The 21,494-nt window shown below is 26.6% G+C and overlaps 1 long non-coding RNA gene across 1 annotated transcript in view; it reads right to left on the reverse strand.

The window, feature by feature from the left end:
• Nucleotides 1–2,899: 2,899 nt before the first annotated feature.
• LOC114122857 (uncharacterized) overlaps nucleotides 2,900–21,494 on the reverse strand; it is a 108,133-nt gene continuing 89,538 nt past the window's right edge. The window contains exon 10 of the long non-coding RNA XR_007604852.1: nucleotides 2,900–3,065. This is a non-coding gene — a long non-coding RNA (uncharacterized LOC114122857). The remainder of the gene's footprint in view (nucleotides 3,066–21,494) is intronic.

Consider the following 21,494-nt stretch of genomic DNA (forward strand, 5'->3'; position numbering starts at 1 on the left):
CAAACATTAATTATGTTAATTTTAAGTTACTGATTATATCAAGAATCTATTTACACCATTCTTACTGTAGAGTAAGGTGGTATTAACTCAAAAGTTATTAACAATACTATAATATTATATACTAATATAATAATTAAATACTATCAATCAATATTATAATATATGACGTAATGTTTTTTGAAAAAAATTAAATTAACCTTCTGTAGTACTAACAGCAAAATAAACTACTTTAATAGCAATATCAAAAAACTTAACATGAAATATCCCAAATAAGTAATACTGTGTCAATATTTTGTATTTTTTTTATTATTAACATTAGTAGGTAGGTACCGGATAAAAGTAATAAAAAAACAAATAAATCATTTTTCATCTAGATAGAACTGATAACATATAAATATAATATTATAATTAATATTTGAAAATTTTATTAAATACCTATACAATTATGAAATATTTCAATATATATAGTTGTAATATTAATATGTATTATGTAATAATATACTTATATTTAATCATTTTAATCACAATAATAGTATCATCATGGCATGATATAATATGGTCGATAACATCAAGCCATTTCCTGGAAAAACAAAACAAAGTCCGCTATAAATAATCAAAAGTAAGACTCTAATATAGTAATTTGTTAATCATGGCACTCAATGTATTTATCAAAGATTATACTTACAACCAACGGAAAATATAATATTATTTATTTACAAATATTTTTATCGTTAATATTTGTATTATAAAATTTAATGTTTCGAGTTTTTGTGAAATATTTCAGGTTTTAAATACTAATAAATAATAATTATAAAGATGAATAGACTTTAAGTTAATATGACAAAAAGTTTAATTTATTTAATCATATTAAACCAATTTTAAATTATTTTTATTTTTATCCGTGAAATTTTATGTTTCAAATATTACAAAATTTTTATTAGGTAGCTTAAGATAATACATTTTCAAGTTTCAGAAAGTTTTGCTCAAAAGCATACTGGTATAGTTTCTCTTTTAGTTTTTTATAATGAGGTATTTTTTCTGAACGTGTTACAGTCTACACGAATTATTTTTATAGTGAGCTAACCTCTTATGATATGACCTTAGTAGTGCAATTAATTTTCAAACGAAAACGTGGTAACATAATATTTTTATAAATTTCTTTTATACAGTAGTTTAGCTACAAGACATATAATTAATCGCAAGCCATATATTATTTTCGTGGAAAATTTCGTTGTTTAAGAATGACGTGAGCTTTTCAAACAATATAGATAAGACAATTTATAGAAGATCTTAATTTTGCTTTTGAAATATTTATTATTAAATTAATTACATTAGATTTTGTTTTGTTAAAATTTGATCGGTTAGAAAAATTTAATAATTTATCATTAAAGGAGAAACAAACTACGAAAATCGATCTATTACAGTAGTTTTTGTGTCGAGTGTCACTTGCCATCGAGTATTATTGATCACTGACCGTTGTAATAGATGTATTAAATTTAAATTCAATGATATAGATTATTTCATATGAAAAATTTAAATGAGTTAGAACAGAAATAGTATGTTAGACTCTATTTATACTTTCAAGGTTTTTTTTTTTTTTTAACTATAGTCGAATTTGGATCTCTAATAAGAGACCAATAAGTAATAACAGTCAACTACACATTTTCAAAATATAATTTTAAATCGATTTATCATAGATATAGTAAATTATTTTATAGACAAATTAGAATACTTTGCACCATTATATTATGTATAAATATTCCTTCTATTTTTAATACCACACTCAAAAACATGGTTACTAGGGTAATAGTAGTGTGGTTTACTGTATTATTTTGTATTGGCTAAATCTATGTGCAGTACTTAACTATATTGTGTTCGATTGTGTAAGTTTGAACTCAGGGCATAGTTTCTAAAATTACTAAAATATAACTTAGAAAACTTTATTTATATCAGTCCAACAACCCGGTTGGTGTAGTGAGAATAGCCAACTAACTACTCCTTAATTGTATAAACGATTTGGTAAAAATATTGACAATTTATTGGTTTGAAAGAACGAATGTTATTTGTTACATTATTTTGAACTATAGAATAATTCGGAAATTTCTGCGATTTAAACGAATTTCGTCGTAATTTAAACCGCTCAAGCTTATAAAAAGAATTGTGACGATTTGAAAAATTATACCGTATTAAGAAAATATTGATATTAAAATTTGATAAATGCGTTAAATATCTACATTGTTATTGATTATTGATTTACAACAAAATAACAAAAATTATTTCACTGGTTTTAGGTAGATATATTCCTATTTACTACTTTTTTTTAGTTTATTCAGAATTCCTGACTTTTTTGAAATACCAATTATCTATATCCAATTTGCTACCAGAAAATCAACTTTATAAATACTTGAGTAACAATATATTTTAACTATCAATAATTTTTTTATAATTTTATAATATTATTTATTAATTATGATCTATGAGATTGGTTTTTGGAAAAATACTAAGCCATGAAAATGGTGTATTAGAATAGCCTAAGCATAACGCCGTGTTTCGCAATGTCTTCATTGAAATCTATTATAAACATATTATATTATAATATTTATATTTATATCCACGAAAAAATGTGAAACTTGAGACGAAGAAAAAAAAAGAGATATTCGTAACATAGTATATATTATTCGTTTCAATTTTGCTGAATTCCAAAATCTCGTCCACAGTTTTGCAATAAAGTGAAAGAGATTTACTTATTTAGTTACGGTTCGTGAAAGTTGTCATAAAAAAAGTGACACATGAAAATGATTATATTATTTACCAAGTATTATTATTTTATATTTTGGATAGGGCAATAGTGATTTCTCGGTTATATTATATTGTATAATAAACTTACTCTCAAACCAATTTTTTATACTACAATCGATCGCCGCGTGGTAGTATTATTTATCAATATTATTTGTATTATTTGGGTGCGCGTCATTTGCATACTGAAAAACCACTTTAAATTTCGCAGCGATATGGCATATTATTATTTTATTTGTTGCAGTTGTTCCTTCGACGGTTTCAAAGACCTAAACAAACAGTAGAAATAAATTTAACAACAATGAATAAAGCAATGTATTTTTTAATAAAAATAAATATTTTACAAAATTAATAAAAATAGTATTTTTTTCCGCTCTTTCGTAAATATTTCTATCGCAATAAATATTGTTGTCATTCACTTGTATTAGTTGTATCTAGTTATTAGTTATAATTCCAAAGATAACGCGCAGTATGGTTCGAATGTAAACTCAAGTATTCGAGTTTTCTATTCTAAAATGTATTTTATTGAAATTATACTATGATTTACAATTTATAATAATTATTATATTAGGATATATTATAAAAATTCGAATTTATATAATATACATGATAATATAATCTGTATAACCATATGTTTTTCACTCCGGGTGTGGATAATCTTATTTTGATGACACCGAAACTTCTTTACAATACACAATACGAGAGATTAACGAATATTAAAGTTGTATTTGATAGTAAAATAAAATTCGTCTTACGCTCTTAGTAAATCGTGTAAACTTAAACATTTTTTTTTTAGATTTATGAAATATTAGTAATTATTAATACAACGTTATGAACGATTATTAGAAATCTTAGAAAAAATATATTATAATCAATTCCTCTATGGACTTCCTAATGGACGTAAGAAGTTGCATAGTTTTACCTAGATTTTAAACGGTTATTTCTTGAATCATAAACTTGGGGAAAGGGTGATCTTATTGATGCACATAGACACACACTTACGGGACACTTTGTTGACATGAGTTTGCGATGTATGCTAACACGTCGGAAGTCGTCTACCCAGTAGCACAGAAGCATTTCCACTTCTACTAAATAATAATAATATGAAACTGTATAAAATGGCGGTAGAGTCAACGACACAAGTCCGGATATAATATACAAATATAGGTTGGTATATCTAATATTTCGAGACGGTATTCATATTTAGCGCAAATATTTATCCTGTCCCCGGGTCATTCCTGTCGCCCACCACTACCGTACATGCCTAATGCTAGTACTCGTGGTGCGCGTGAAATTAATAAACACGTCCTCCGGCGATGGCGAAGAATATAGAAACGTTAAACGTGGAGCGGGATTAAAACAGGGTGAAATGAGTATCTACCTAAGATGCTTCAGTCCATAAGATGGGACGTATATATAATGTTAAAACCGCAAATGTCTAGCGCAACAGCTTTTTCTGCTGAAGTCGTTGAATACTAAGATATGAAAAAACGAATTTTCAGTTTTCGACTATTTTGGATGCTTGAGATTGGACTGATCTAGTTGATGGAAATATTATTACAGCATTCCTATATAAATGCATGGCATATTGTATTATATTTGCTGATTTTATTATCACATATATATTTATAACAGTTAACATTTAATAAAATACCTAACTCAATTTTTTTTTAATTAATTTTGTTCCTGGAAAACGGAACGAGAGACGGCAAAACAACTTCACAAATACTCCTGGTTAGAATGTTCTTTGCTGATTGTTAAAATATAAAATGGACCCCAAGTATACGTATATATATATTTCAGAGACAAAAATGTTCATTAGTAAAATATACGTCCAATTGTAAGAATGTCCATAAAATACACGGTTTACTAAAGCCGCTTGGTTCCAAGGATGGTAAATAATTGGACTTTTAAAAGCTTCTATCAAAGTAAGAAATTCTGATGACACTTATAATGATTAATTTAGACTAATAGTTTTTAGGACATTTTTATTGTTGGCTGAGTATTAATCTTTATAGAATTTCGTAGCTTGGACATGTATTACTTCTTCTTAAAATATTTTTATTCTATCTTTCTAATTGCTCCAGTGAGAGACAATATTCGATATTAAAAATACCGTTTTATTCTCAAAGGACATATATGTATTCATTAGCCAATCGATACAATAACAATTATCTTTTTACTCTTTTATATGTGTAATACACTGCTCGCATCAAATAGAACGATTTTATTTGACCATGGTGTCTGTACGTGTTTACTTATACTTGTCTTGTAGATATTATTTTGTAATTATTTTACAAGTTTAACTTGTACAGTTGTACACAGTTGTAGTTGTTAAATACATTTGACGGCGGTCGGGGTAAATAATTGTTATTTGCACGTCGTATTGAATATTGTTCGTACACACGATTTTTATCGACGCAATAAGCTCCAATAATTTATTTTTCAATAACTTAAATGTCTTCCGATATCGTTTTCATTTGTAACTGACCTAGTCGGATTCGACTCGCGTAATCGCTTCGATTTCATGAATTATACGCAGGGGCGTGCTTAGACATTTTTTCGGGAGGGGAGGGGGGTTGAACACCCAAAACCCCCTAGGCACGCCCCTGATTATACGAGATAAAATCATTGACATTGGTTTTTTTATGTTAAGCTTTATTTTAATTGGTTTTTAGCTAGCACGAGGAGTACGCACTTTAGTGTACATTTAGTAGTCACAATAATAATATGTAAATATAAAATACTTCAATGATGATGCCTCGATGATACTGATGTGGCATACGGAGTTAAATGTTTGGTATAACTATTTCTTAGATTGAAGTTCGCTCCATTCGACGTTGACATAATAATATAGAGACTAGGATTCCAAACTTGTGCCAATATTTAGAAACCTTTTTGAAACTTTTATCAACTAGCATTAAACAATTGTCGACCTATGTCTTTGTAGCCAAAAGTAACATTTTAAAACTAGAGGTTCTTCGACTATGTACTACCAACAACGGAATTGTGCCAATATTCAGCCAAGTTAGGTGCTGCTTTATAGCAAGATCTTAATTTTTTGTGCAAAATCTTTCACTTCAATGGCAGTATCATCTGGAGAGTGTAGTGGCTATGTCTGTTGTACTTAAAATAAAGTTTCTAAAACGTATAACTTACTGATTAATTTATGGATAGGTATTGAAGGTATTGTTGCGTGTTAAATTTAGCTCTTTATTATTTTTTATAACTTCAACGTAATTGATAAATAAATATTCTTGACTAAATAGATTAGACGAATACCTGTAAACATTATAAATATAAGATTTTAATACGTAAAATACAGTTTTTATACCTATATGCGTTTTGTGAGAAATTAATAAAACTGACACGGAAAAAAATTTAGGTGTCTTATATTATTAGTAGATTTATCTGTATTTTCTTTAATTACAAAAAAAGTCATATGAAAATAATAAATAAAGTCAATTAATGTTTTTTTGTATAGTTTTAACTTAAGGGTCTTAGAATGAATATAAGTATTGTAGAAATAATTTATTTATATTTTTCACAAAAATAACACGATATAATTTTAAACTTTTTTAAAGTTTTATTTTGGTTAATTAAAATTTAATTAAATAATGAATAATTCAAGTTAAAAAAAAATATGTTTTATCTAAATTTTTTTTCGTAGTTGATTGGGGAAAAAAAACGTTTGAGAAGTTTTTGTGTTCTGTGCTCACTCTTCAATAAACTTGTTGGTTTAAAACAAAAATCAAGCAATCATTATACAAAACTCTTCAGATGTGTTTGAATACATGTTGTACGACTTTGCAGAACTATTTTTTCTTTGAACGACTTCTGTGACTTTATATATAAGTGTATTGAAGATGACTCGAAATTACATGACTTGAATATTATGAATGTGATATAATCGTATTTTTCGTTACATATAGCACGGTATTTTATTTTATGTCTTCAAAGTAAAGCGTAATGGTTACAAACTGTTTTAATTTATATGCATTCGATTATACATAGATATTCTTCTTCTTCTTCTTTTTTTTTTTTTGAGGGATACATCTGATTTTTTTTTCAGTCGGGTAAAAGTTATTTTTGACAATCAATTAAAATTTGTTGTTTTCCAATTTTTAAATTTTGTAATATTAATATAATATAATATTTTTATTTTGATTATTTATAACAATTGGTTATAGTTGTTAATTGTTATTACTTATTAGTAATTTCACTGAGGCTCATCAATGGATTGTCTTCTCTTTAAGTCAGTCATTCATTTTTCTCATCAGCCAGTAATTTATAAATATATTTTAATAAAAATAATAATACTAAAAAACTGTAATTTTCAAGATATTTACGATACTACAGAATAAATTGAATAAAATGCTTACGTCAGTACGCATCGTCGTCAGTTTATGATATTATATGCGTCACGTCGTAGTATGTCTTTCTAATGGAATTGAAATATACCGAATTTTTAAAAGCATAAAAGGGACTTTATTGAATACGTGACCGTTTACTCAAATCACTCGCACGCTGTCTTCTCACGGGATGACTTTTATTTTTAAATTTTGGCAAATAGTAAAATAGGTATGTATTTGTAAAGATATCACTCGTTGAAAGACAGTTATTTGTACAGTTCTTATTATTCAATGCGGTGGACACAAAAATATCGCACACCAATCAAAACGTCAGCCTTTGTATACATAGAAGACGAAAAATCAATCAATAAAAGTCACAGTGAGTGTCGGCACAATGGTAAATATACCTAGTTAATAATATTATATTATATTATAAATAATTGCATTCAATGAACAGGCGCTGGGTAGTTTATGCCGCAATTCATAATTTAACAGATCGAGTAAAATAATATTATGTTATTTTGGTATGGTATATATAATTAATGATAATCATATTTTAAATTTAAAAGAGTTGACTAAAATGTAGCTATACTCGTATAATATACGGGCACAGTCTTTTTTTTGTTTTATATAATTTAATACGATCGGGGGAAATCTAAAGCCTGCAGATAATTAATTACATGCAAAAATTATCTGCGCACCGTACTAATACGGTGGGATTTTGTTCGAACGATTGCAGCAGCAACAGCAGAAGAGGCGCTCTGTGAAACTCGTAAAGATTCGCACACACGCCGCCGTCGTAAAAACCAATATACCTCTCACTCCGCGCCCTGCCACTCCAAATCTAAAACGACGTGCACGCCGCGCGGTAAACCTGTCGATAGGTTTTCGTGTGATTATATTATATTATCTGAACGTCATAAAGTTTTTAAAAGTTCAAATCGCGCGTATAGAGGTTACACTAGAATTCGGCGCATGCTCGTTTTCGTACAATAGATATATATTAACGGCGGGACGCCGAATTTGGGCGGATATGGACAATGAAATCGTATAAATATGTTTATTAATTAAAATATGAATATCTATAATTTAATTTGTATAAATTCTATCGATAAGTGCAATATTCATTTGATAAAACTAAAAAAAACGACAAAAAACCCTATTTTGCAACTTTTTGGCCCCGTGGTAGATGTAAAAATGGAGTTTTTCACCAGAAAAATAAAATAACTTATTCCTACTATATATTACGATCATTAACTCACCTACTCGGCCAATACCAGACTTCTAATAAATTCAAAAAATGATTTGGCTATTCATTTATTAAAGTGTCGTCAAATAAAATATTACCTATTGCAAGTTAGAAACTCTTAATATATTGTATGTGTTTTAACCAAGTCAACTCAATAAAATATTTAATCAATTTCGTCCAACGACCTGTGAAAAAAAAAGGGAACTGTATTTGTGTGTATAGAATAATATGTGCCGACGTGCATTATAAATTATATAATTGAACATTTGCCGGCGCTAGACATAATAATATATAATAATAATATTAATAATTAATCGATCGGAAACCGTTTTGGAAATGCAGTGGGCCGCGAAAAAATTAATATCAGCAGCTATCGTATTTTACGATAATAATATTATAACAATATATATATTGATATAAATAATTATTTTTGGCCATCTCTATTATATTATTTTAGTACGAGTGCGATTTTTTCCAAATAAAAGCGATTTCCAAAACACACTCTCATAATGCAGAACGTATGCGTATGCGTGTGTTTGTGCGAGATAGAGAAGAACCAAAATCGATCGTAAATCATTTCGCTTTTGTTTTCCAAACGTCAATCATAAGACCGTTACGTCACCACTGCTGCACATTATTAATTACAACAACATAATAATACATTTGTGCGCGTGTGCCGATACAAACAATTGCCGGTAGTCTTTGGCCAAAACGATTTTTCGTTCGAGATTCGGCGATAAATCATTTACGCACGACAAACGGTCGAGAAACGATATAATATATGATGACGACGTGTACGGACAACGCGGCGACACGGGCGTGCGGAGACCTTGGTCTCGGCTCCGTATAATATACAGAATATACCGAATAATATGCCTAATAATAATATTATTATTATAGAACTCAAATGAATTTCGACACGGTACGAAATTAAAATCAAATCTTACGTGCCCGATAACATCGTTACATGCGAAGATTTTTAAGATACCTATAATCATGATATTATATACTCGGATTATATATATATACGTATTGTATAAGTATATACAGCCGATAATACCATACGCTATGGAGTTTAAGCGATACAGTATATAGGTACTGTAGTATATTAGGGTGTGGATTTAAATGCAAAATTAATTTTGTGTTCCGTGCTATTGAGCTCACTTTTTTAAATTTTTCACGGACCAATACTTCATTCCTTCGCTTCTCTACCACTTATTATTATTATTTTTTTTTTAAATAACTTATAAAATCAGAAATGCAGTAAATATCCGTATAAAATGTATACTGTAGTATACTGCTGCTTTATCTACACGCAATAATACTGGGTTTAAACATAAAGAAAAAAAAAACTGCATTTTTCGAATTAAATACATTTTGTTTATGTGGTCGTTGGTAGTTTGACGGATTTTCTGAATTCTTTCAAACATTGTTTAATATTTATTGCACTGTAGCGATTTAAATAACTTTATAAATGATACGTATCTTACTATTGTAATACAATTCGGGAAATAAGTAAATGTTTCTGCACAAGTTAAACTTAAAATATTTTGATTTTCAAAAACTGACAAAATTGCATTAAAAATGCATATACTTGTATTAAATAATAAATATTCAAGTGCTCATTTTTTTTATTCTAAGAAGGATACAAATACATTTTTCATATTCAATATTTATCATTAAATATTGAGCTGCATAAACATTGAACACTCACTAATAAATATGTATACTACCATAGTTAGTTTAATGGTGTCTTAAACATGATTTAGTTGGCCACGATTTTTGCATTAAATTTTAATGAACAATTAAGTAAATAAATTTTTTATGCCATAAGAATATATTAAAAAATAAAATGTATTTTGCTTAAATTCCATGGTTTTGCTTAAAAATTCTAGTTTTTCTTTAGACAAAATGTTTGTGTAAAATATTTTTTACACAATATTTAACAAATATTGGGAATTAAAAATTTTTAAATTTAAAATGTACAAATTAGATACTGTTTTTATCACAAACTACCTTTAAAGTTGATAAGCAAAGTATTTTTTCTAGTACTTTTTTGTACCACACACACACACACACACACACACACACACACACACACACCACACACACACACACACACACAAAACACATCATCAAATAAAATCATTAAATTCATCGTTAAGGTATAAACGTATAAAAATAAATATAAATTATTGTTTTAATTTATTTGATATTACTGTGGTTTAAAGTATTAGCTGTTAAAAACTATTTTTATAAATTTGAATAGCCGTGTACAATATAGTATATAAATATTTGAAAGTACATTCAATAATTATTATAGTATATTACTAACCTTTTTAAAAATTCTTCTTTAATCATGATTAACAAAATTTACATCATTAGTTTTAGATATTAGTGAAACATTATAAAAATAATGCGTCAATCGCAAACATAAATAATACGTATTTAGTAGTTAGTAGTTGCGAATGAAGGTGGGCATGTCAAAATATTATATCATGAAATTTAAAACATTAACATATATTTTATATTTCATATCCAGTTATAAATTATCAGTAATATAAGTACATAAAATTATTCCGCGATTTTAAAAAAATATGTCAAAATTATTATAATAATGAAATATTACTGATTCCACTGTTGCAAACGTTTCAATCATTATTTGCAGAAATTTATAGTTCCATATAATTACGATCGTGTTTTTCACAGTTCAGTTTTTATTTTTATAGATTTTAAAATTTAAAGAGATTTTTAATTTTTAAATTATTGGTCACACTGTCCTATTTATATTTGCGCCAAATGTTATTATTTTTCTGTGACTGTGATAAGATACAACATTTTATTCGAAAACCATTGCTGCAGAAGATGTCAAGAAAGGTAAGTTATTACTTAAAATCGTGATTGAGTACTGCTAAGAAAATAAGCATTTACTCATATATAAATGATAATATTTTGATGATTCTGAATCCTAAAAACATTTACAGTTTACTTATATAATTTTAAACACTTTCATATTTTTCATTTAAATAATATAATACGAGTAAATGGCAATAACTATATTGTATATTTCTGTTTGGTTAGTTATTGGCATGGGGTGCCAATAATAGAATTTGTGTAATTTATATATAATATAGTTATTGCCATCTATTATATTATTTAAATGAAAAATATGAACGCATTTAAATTAATTATAGGTATTAGAATAACAAAAGTATAAAAAAGCTGACTTAATATCGGATACAGTATTTATTTTCTTTGTATTATTTTTGTAAATTATAAATATTGATAGATTAATATAATTAACAAATTTTTTCTAAACTCATTATCATAGACTTATAATGTTTACCCTTAGTACATAAAGTTTAATAATTTAAAAACTATTCGTTCAAATTTTGATTTTGAAGCATCAAAATGTTCAGAAACATTTTTCAATAAATAATATTTAGTAAAAGAGGGAGAGGGAAGAATTTCATTGAAAACATAAGTCTGAATCGCTACAGGACACTCTTTAGGTAGTACACAAAATTCAAGAATTTAAAAATACGGTTTGTAAGTACAGTATATATTGTATATTAAAAGTTCGAAAACTCGGATTTTGAATAACTGTAGGGAAATAGAGAATGAGCGTGCTTAATGAAACACCATGTATACTTTACATTCAATATTCATTATTTCTACAAGCTCCTTTAAGAACTGAATATGGCATTGAAATATTTAAAACAACTTACTATAAATAAACATATCGTGTTCAAAATATTATATTTACTTAATTAACTACAAACTTAACTAATAATACATTATAGTTATAACTTATATCAAAATACATTCCTAAAAATAAGTATACCTATCACTATAGTGGTACTAATTTCCAGTAATACGATACATGTACATATTGTACACATAATATTATACTACATTTATAAATATGTTTTAATAAATAGGATGTAAAATATTTAATTACTACGAATTTGTATGAATTTCAATTTTGCGAACATTTCCATCGTTAATTAGAGAAATATTCAATTCTCAACAAAAATAATGGTTCAATTTTCTACTGTCTAAAATTATTACATATTTAAACATTTAAAAATCGAAATTCATACGATTAAATAACTACAATTTCAGATTTTACTGTTTAGAATTTTATGTTTCAGATTTTTACTAACTCTTGCAAATATTCATTACATACGAGTATATAGGTATACTTTTTTTTACTGTAGTTCGACCATTATTGCACGGATTCAAGACGCCAATGACGTAACCCTACTGCAAGTATCGCGCAGTTCAGCGTTTGATCGATATGTTATTATTGTCATTATATTAAAACAATCCAATAGAAAACGAAAAAAAGTAGAGTATTTCTAAACGGAGAGGATTTTACGTGCGCAGTCTACCAAGAGTGGGACAAATTGTGTAATATAAACACGGTGTATGTATACTATGTATAAATGCAAGTTGCGTTATCGGTTAGTGAGTGTGGGTGTGGGGATTGAGAATGATGACGATCGCAGCACAACATTTTCATGGCTTGGACGCACGTGGGTGGCGGCGGTGGTGGAGGTGCTATGACAAAAAAAGGGTAGAAATGCAATAACGTTCTCGGGGTGAAAACCCCGGCTTACAGGAAAGGTATATGAAAACGCGTTTTATTTCGCAAAATAACACAATAATATATATTCCTTCAGTTTATCATTATCGTCGTGTCTCGTTTTAAATCGCGTCATTCGGACGCGGCGAATGTTTAGGTTAGTTTATGGTAAACGTACATCGTTATTAACTATAAACTGTGCGTGAACACACATATTTTATAAAATAAGGTGACTCTCTAAGCTTGCTCATCTCATCACCATTTTTTTCATTTGAAAATTAATTTAACGAATTTATTAAAATTCTGATTTTTGAAATGTTGAAATATACTTAAAGATCTTATTATTTTCGAATTCTGGAAATTTTTCGTTTACAACTTAAAAAGTGTCCTGTGGCGATATAAACTTTCGTTATTAAAACTGAAGCCCTCTTTTATATTGTATTTTATTACTTGGATGGTATTTTTTGAAAATTTTCATGTACCTAATTTAAAATTGGTATGAGTAGTTTCTCAGTTATTTAAATATTTATAATAAGGATAAAAGTCTTAAAAAATGATTTTAAAAGTATATAAAATGGGTGTAACACCTATTCTTTATTCGTTCCCAACGTTTTTGAGACAATTATTTTTTAATTTATTAATCATCAGTAGGTGATCGTCAAAGTTATATACGTATTAACATCAATATTATATTATTACAATATTTCAATCGTAGTATATGTGAATGATACAGAGTTAGTAATGATATATAGTACAAAAAATAAAATAATAAACTGTCCTGTCTTTACCTTTAAGAAAATTATATTTCTCTCCTTGGAAGGGTAATTACCTCTAGTTAGGAATCACTGATCTAGCATATTTATTATACTCGGACCAATTTCATAAATTTTAATTTTTAAACAACTATTTTTACAAATTTTAAATGTTGATAGATTACCAGTAATACAAAATATTAACATTTCATAGCTCCCATATCTTCCAAATCTTTAGTATACAAAAAAATAATTCTAAAATTACTCGTTCAAATTTGACTTATCAAAATTAATAATTATAATAATAATAATAATAATAATAATAACTGCTAAAATGTGGGTCGCATTTGAAAAACAAAAGTATATTAATTCTCTGATGATACTCCTTATTTAATATACAAATCTTAATTTATTATTTTAGAATGTTGTCTCTTGGTATGTATATTTTAATAGTGCCAAAAATCAAATTCTGAACACCTGCATCAGTAAAGCGAAAAACGGTGATGAACATGCTTGATGAAGTATTGAATAATATTGTGCATAGAGACGGATGACCTTATCGCATGGCTCACATTCGGCTATATTGCTGTTATACAAGGTAAAGTTGTTGGTGAATTTAAATATTACTTTAAACGCATTAACCATACGCCCCACTCTCACTAACATTATATGTACACAACACCAAGTGTTGTTAACTCTTTATATAATAATAATAGGTACTATAATATTATTATTTTAAACAGCGACAGTGCGCGTGCCATTTATATTATTACGGATTTTCCATTTTTTCCCTGTATATTCGAATAAAAAAAGGTACTGCCACGGATTGTTTTATCACTCATACTTATTATATATACGCATATTTTATTATTATAATTTCTAACAATTTTAATAGTACGAAGCCTATACCGCCCGAGATACGCGTTAAAGTTATTATGATATTATACTGTTTGTACAACAGTACGCACACATTTTATACTCTTGCCAGATGATGGAATAATAACTATTACATTTACGACTGTCCAACTACACATATTATACAATATTATGATGAAAATAACATACCGCATTCTACATACCGATTTTATACACGTACCCAACTACCGCTTTATAATTACACTCTCACCCCTGAACGAAGTAATCCAATTTATTGCTCGTCGTAATTTTTTTTTTCAAGCCTTCTTTAAAAAAGATACCCTCATTCATCAATCGACATGATAATAATAATAATAATATTACATTATGTGCATGCACTAAAATTATAACTATGTTACCGGGAAAAAAACATTTTGACTCGTTTACATATTACGTAATATGTTAAATCAATAAAGTGTTTAACGTCAAAAACAGATAGGTAGTTACAACACCTCTACGGTTCTGGAAAGGTATACGCATTATGCACCTATTATTATGGTCTGTGTGCAGTACAACCGCAAAATTCTTACGCGAAATCCGGAAATAATAGTTTCGTTATTAATAATAATTATATCGTGTGCGCGTGGAGCCGGAATAAGAAAGGAATTTCGATTAAACGAATAGAATTCAGCCGACAACAATACCGTATAGCTCGGTGGGTTGGTGGAGGAGGAAGTATATGAGAGCGAAATTTCATAATATCTGAAAACGATTTTTAATCTAAGACCGTAAACGCAAAAATGTAACGGGGAATTTAATAAGAGCCGCGGGTGTACACACATACACACCCTCACATACAATCACCCCGAATTCGTATGTTAGTGATGATGGTTGAAGGGGCAGTAGGGTGGCTTACTATCGGATCACCGATTGTTGCAGAGACAAAATATTATTTTACACTAGTGATATGTATATATATATATATATCGTATAAATACGTATTGTTTGTATCCGGTAAATTCGGCGATAGGATGTTGGAAATGTTCAAACGACAATCCGGATAGTCTGTACGAGAGCAACTGCGCTTTGAGCTCGGATTAATGTTGTTGTTTTCGTGCGATTATTTTCATAAATTCACATTGTAGTTATTAGCTAATCGGATTGCAATGAACTGACTGCTTGACTCGTTAAGCTTTTAAAATTCCAAATTAAATTAAACAAATTAATATTTAAGTGCATTGTTTATGTATTATATATATAGGCCTGTAAAGCTTTAATATTTGAGCATTAATTAGAAAGGGTTTCTCGAATGTACGCATCGATTTAGCATTTTAACAGAATATACTTCAAACCAGCTAAAAGTTTTTATGTTTCGAAGTTTCGAAACATTATTTTTGATTACACGTTGCACGTAAAAGATTCAATGTAGACGGTATTTTAAGATAAAGTAGATATAATAATTAACGATGTAATATAAAGTAATATTTTTCAAAAATATTGAACAACGCGCTTACAAAATATACTTAGTTGCCCATTCATATTAGTATTTTAAACGGATAAACATATGAAATAAAAGTCTAATCACACATCTTTAGATCACAAATAATTTTAAAGGACACATTATCATGTAAATTCATAATTATATAAATTCATATATTATATTGTAATCTTTATAAATCTTAGTAATCTCGCTTAGTTTGATGAATACAGATGTTAGTAGAGATTTATCAAAGAAAAATAGCTATTTTATAGTATTTGTTTTCTAGTAAAAACTATAAATATTTTATTTGGTATAATGGCATATACATAGTAGTTTACCAAATATGATCAGCCCCATATTTTTATTTAATGATTAATTAGTTTAAATCAAAATTTTATAATTTTGAAAGTAGGATTTTGTATTTTTTTTTATAACTTGAGCGATTTTTTAAAATTATAAATAATAATAGATAAAAATAAATTACTTCAATTTTAACATTTTATTTTTTGATGTACTATAATTTATAATATAATTACATCAAATAATAATAAAAATCAATTTGAAAAACGAGTTAAAAGTTTCATGTGTTCAAAAATAAAAACCTAATTTTATGTAAATATTATAATAAAATATTATTATACTTACTTAAATAATAAAAATAATAATATAAAACTTCAAACAAACAAACACAAATAACTCCTTGTTAATAATAATAATAATAATAATATTATATTCAACTTCACACCAAATTCATATGTGAGTTGTGGGGGGGAGGGGTTATGGCTAAATCGTTATTTCGATGTCATCGCAAAACGTGTGTCGTCTGTGTCAGTTCTATGTATTACGACACATGTATGACAAAATATATTATTATAATTGTTATAATGAAAAATATATATTTTTTATTATACTCTAATTGTTTTTAATGACTCATTAAAAAATTATAATAATTATTCAATAAAATTAATTAATTAGATTTGTATTGTTCATTATTCATATAAATTATGTAAATATTTTTACAATGTAAGTAACGTTATTTTCGAGTTTCTAATGAAGTTGTAGAATGAAATATACCTAATACTTGAATAATATGAATTTAATTTAGCGTATAATATACCTATTATATAATTATTATTATGTTGTTTAGTGCCATAAAATGTATACATAATTTTAAGTATACATTTTTGTAATATGTTGGGAAAAAAACTAAATGTATAAATAAAGACATATTAAGTTGTTTTCTAGAATTTTTTTTTTTTAGAAATTTAGCACTACCGAGCATCAGAATGCTGCTAAAATGATGAAAGTAGTGTTGCATATTAATTGGGCCCGATTTAGCTGTAGTCGACAAACGTACATTTTGAGGAGAAAAAATGTACCTGCGTTAAACACGGAATACCAAGTAAGAATATCATGTAGAAGACATTATGTTAGATCGATTTCATTAAAGTTAATATAAAATTCAATTTGAAGGAAAAATACCTTCATATTAAGCAAGGAATACCGAGTACAAAATACATAGTAATATTAGAAACCATCTTTGTTCCGCCGTATATTGGTTTCATTGTGAATTCTTCGTATTTCGTTTTCTCAAATATTCTTTATACTGTTTCTGAAAAGTTTTTCAAACATATTCTGGTTTATTTTTGATATTTTAGACATATTTCTTTTTTTGGACTATTTTTTCATATTTTCTTTATTTAAATAACATTTATAAAAACGATAGTCAGTCCTTATACCATTTGATTATTTTCAAATTTCCTGATGCTCTGCCATAGTGGTGGAAGATCGATTGGGTATTGAGAGTACACACGATCCAACTTTATTAATTTCTGTGACTTAATTAACGTCGTTTTTATTTTATACTCTAATTATTTAATTTATTTTTAATATTTATTACTAGAGTCACTATATAAAATGTAATACATATTTTAAGGGTTTAAATTGCATTGATGCTTACATAATTTATTTATTTTTTTTTAATGTTGTATTTCCTCCACTTTAATAATTATTATTTATTATTGACGTTATATGTTACACGATATGTACTTATATTATTATTATTTTTTTTTTACCGTCAAGTATGATAGAAAATTAATATAAAAGGCATTATAATACAGATTTTTAATTTATATACTTGTGTTCTAATGAAGCTTATACAATAATGCTGTTTATTGTATTTAATATGAAAATGTAGGTTGTTTTATAAAATGTTAGGTTGTTTTTTCTGAATAGTCTCAATGACGATTATTATTTATTAGCTCGACAAACCTAAATCTATTACTAGATAATGTTTTATCGTTTATGTTGATTTTAAATTATAAATTAATAATAACAACTAATTAAGTACCTACTTGAAGGTATTATTTATATTTAATCACTATAAATATAATTTAGAACCATCGAAGTTGAATATACTGTGCATGATTCAAGTAACACATTACCTATAAGAAAAATACATTTACCAGCCAAGTAAGTTATATTGATTTTTATATTATAAATCATTTAATTTACAGATAACCTGCATAAGAACAATGAGTACTCATTGTTGGTTGTATATTTCAAAATTTGAAGTTCTTTTTAAGCATTTCATTTTAATAATACAGTATTATGATCACACGGCGTTATGAATAGGCATTTTAGGTACATCCTTGTGACGAATTAATTTATTATCTCAGTACCTTATTATTGTGATTGCAGTCTTAACATAATAATTTATCTAGATGGTAGATTCTACAAATCTAAATTTTCTTAAAATAATTTTAGGTTTGCTTATTAAATTAATTTCAGGAAAATTAGATCGTTTATGATGACTGTTTATGATATCTTCATCGATGTATTAATTTTTAAGTAGTTATAAATTAACGTAATAATTTATTTTTTCTAATACACAACACAAATTATATTTCTAATTTTTTGTTTGCATTGTCAATGTAGAATTAGCTTTCTTTAATTCCTGACACAATAGGTACTAACTAACTAAATATTTTCATAACTCGGTTTGTTAGTATATTTTAATTGTTTATTTATAATTTATATTATTATTGCTAATTTCTATTTATAAGTGTATCCATTGGGCTACTCCCTTTAATAAATAAATAGATTTTTTTGGTATCGTAATCGACTAGGTTTTTTCCAGTCTAAACTATTAAAATAATTGTTGAAAAATAATGGTCATTGTACAAAACTTTTAAATGCATATTTAAACCATACCAATTAAGATGTTGTTAAGTGCAGGGCTACAGTTCTATACAGATGGTTAATACGAAGATTTTATGTTGTATTAATCGTTACTGTATCAAAGTTGTATGTGTTAAAACCGTTCACAGGTTTATAGTAACTATAGTATACTGTCGGTAAATATGTGTGTGAAAACTTTATTCGAAAACTAGAACAATGTATCTGCTAAACCACGTAGGTATTTATTAATTAATTAAAATAAATGAATTTAATACTAATGTTCTAAAAATTAAAATAATATGTTCTATGTAGAATCTACATTGTAGATTATGCATAGTTAAGGACTGATAGGTATACCGGAAGTCCGGGACGGGTTGACCGCAGGGTGTCCAGGTCGAACAGTACACCTACTGTATAGCTAACTGAAAAGCTTTTTGTGCAGTCAGTGACCGCTAATATTAAACCAACAATACATTTTCAAACATAATGTACAAAATAAGTACAATGTACATTGTACATACATATTATATTGTTTATGTTCATTAGAATTTTGTGCGTAAGCATTAACATTCATTATTATTATTTATTTTAAATAACAATAATTAAATATGTTGATTAGCTTATTTTTTTTTTTAAAGCAATTTTATAGTTTTATAAATTATATTATTAAAATATCTATCATAGTTTTGTTATGTATAAAGATTGATAATATTAATAATATTATAAATAAATATCAATTATATAATAATATATGGTTAGTAAAATGTTAAATAAAATTTTATTTATTTTATTTTATAAAATGTTAACCTGTGAATCGTAATATTTAATTTTTTTCATTAAAGAATTTCTTTAAAATAATAACTTTTTCAAATGTCATGATTTGTTTAACTGTTTGCTGTCGATGAATGAAACGTTTAAATGAAAATAAAATTCGAGCCACAGGTAGACGACGATGACATTTATAATCACTGAAATATAAATAGAAAATATATAAATATATATAAATAAATCCCAACCGGTAGACATTTACGAAGTACCTATTAATTATTTAAATGGTGTTTATAAAACTCTAGACTATAGATAAAGTTTTATTTTTTAACAATAATATTATGTTACAAATTTGGTCATTCGATTATAAACACATACCGAGTGGTGTTAATATTCAGTTGATATGTTACTATTGCGTGAGTAGAACATTAATTTATAATAAGAACTGTAATATATAATATTGTATTATAAATCATTAAAAAACAACGATTATGAAAAAATTAAATCAAAGAATAAATGAAAATGATTTGAGTATGAAAGAGATTTAAATATACAAGGTATATTATTTATACATAAAATATATTAGTGTAAATTATTGGCATTTACCGTATTAGTCCATATAATAAAATATTTAACATAAAATGACGAATAGTCTGTGCTGGAAAAAATGAAAATACAAGTTCTATTTTCACTACTCGTGAATCGTGATATATTATTATATAAACTTACCTATTTTACTTGTTTAAATATAAAACTGCATATTAAATTAGCTGTAATATAATGTGTACTATTAATCATCTTTAACAGACATGTTTTAGATTCTTAACGGATGGATTGAATTTACATTGATGTGTTTTTTTTTTGTCTGTCATCACGTAGAAATGCTTCGATTTTAAAAAATGAGTGGTTTTATGTGAAAATTGGATTCAGTTAGCTCTTTAGTGGGTTAAAAATTTATAATCAGGGAAAACAAAAAAATAGGAATTTTTCATATTATATTAAATTTTCCACAAAACCGATTTTATTTGTTTGGTGTAAAATGTAAATGAATAACCGCAGGTACTTGAAATTTTTACTAAATGTTTATAATATTATTTTCTAGTTGCAATGAAACTTTAAAATATTTTGACTTTTTTTGAGCTATTAAAAGCAAGATAAATTAAAATTTTTTTTTAAATAAAGGTGGGTGAAATATGATTTGTTAGGTCAAATTTCTTGAAAATTTAATAAATGATTTCATAAAAGTTGTTCTTATAACTGTATAAAAATATTAAAAATACATAGTCACAATTTTTTTTTTTGATATTCATTTATAGAAGTTAGAATTTTGATGAAATTTATCAAAATTGCAAAAAAAAAAAAAAATACAAACTATTTTCTAATTAGAAATTCATGAAAACTTTTCTTTTTAGTTTTTTGTATCTATGTTATGAAAATTTAATGCAAGATTCCTCATAAGTAACTATAGTTATCA

The sequence above is a fragment of the Aphis gossypii genome, chromosome 3 (assembly GCF_020184175.1).
Source record: "Aphis gossypii isolate Hap1 chromosome 3, ASM2018417v2, whole genome shotgun sequence".
Lineage (NCBI taxonomy): Eukaryota > Metazoa > Arthropoda > Insecta > Hemiptera > Aphididae > Aphis > Aphis gossypii.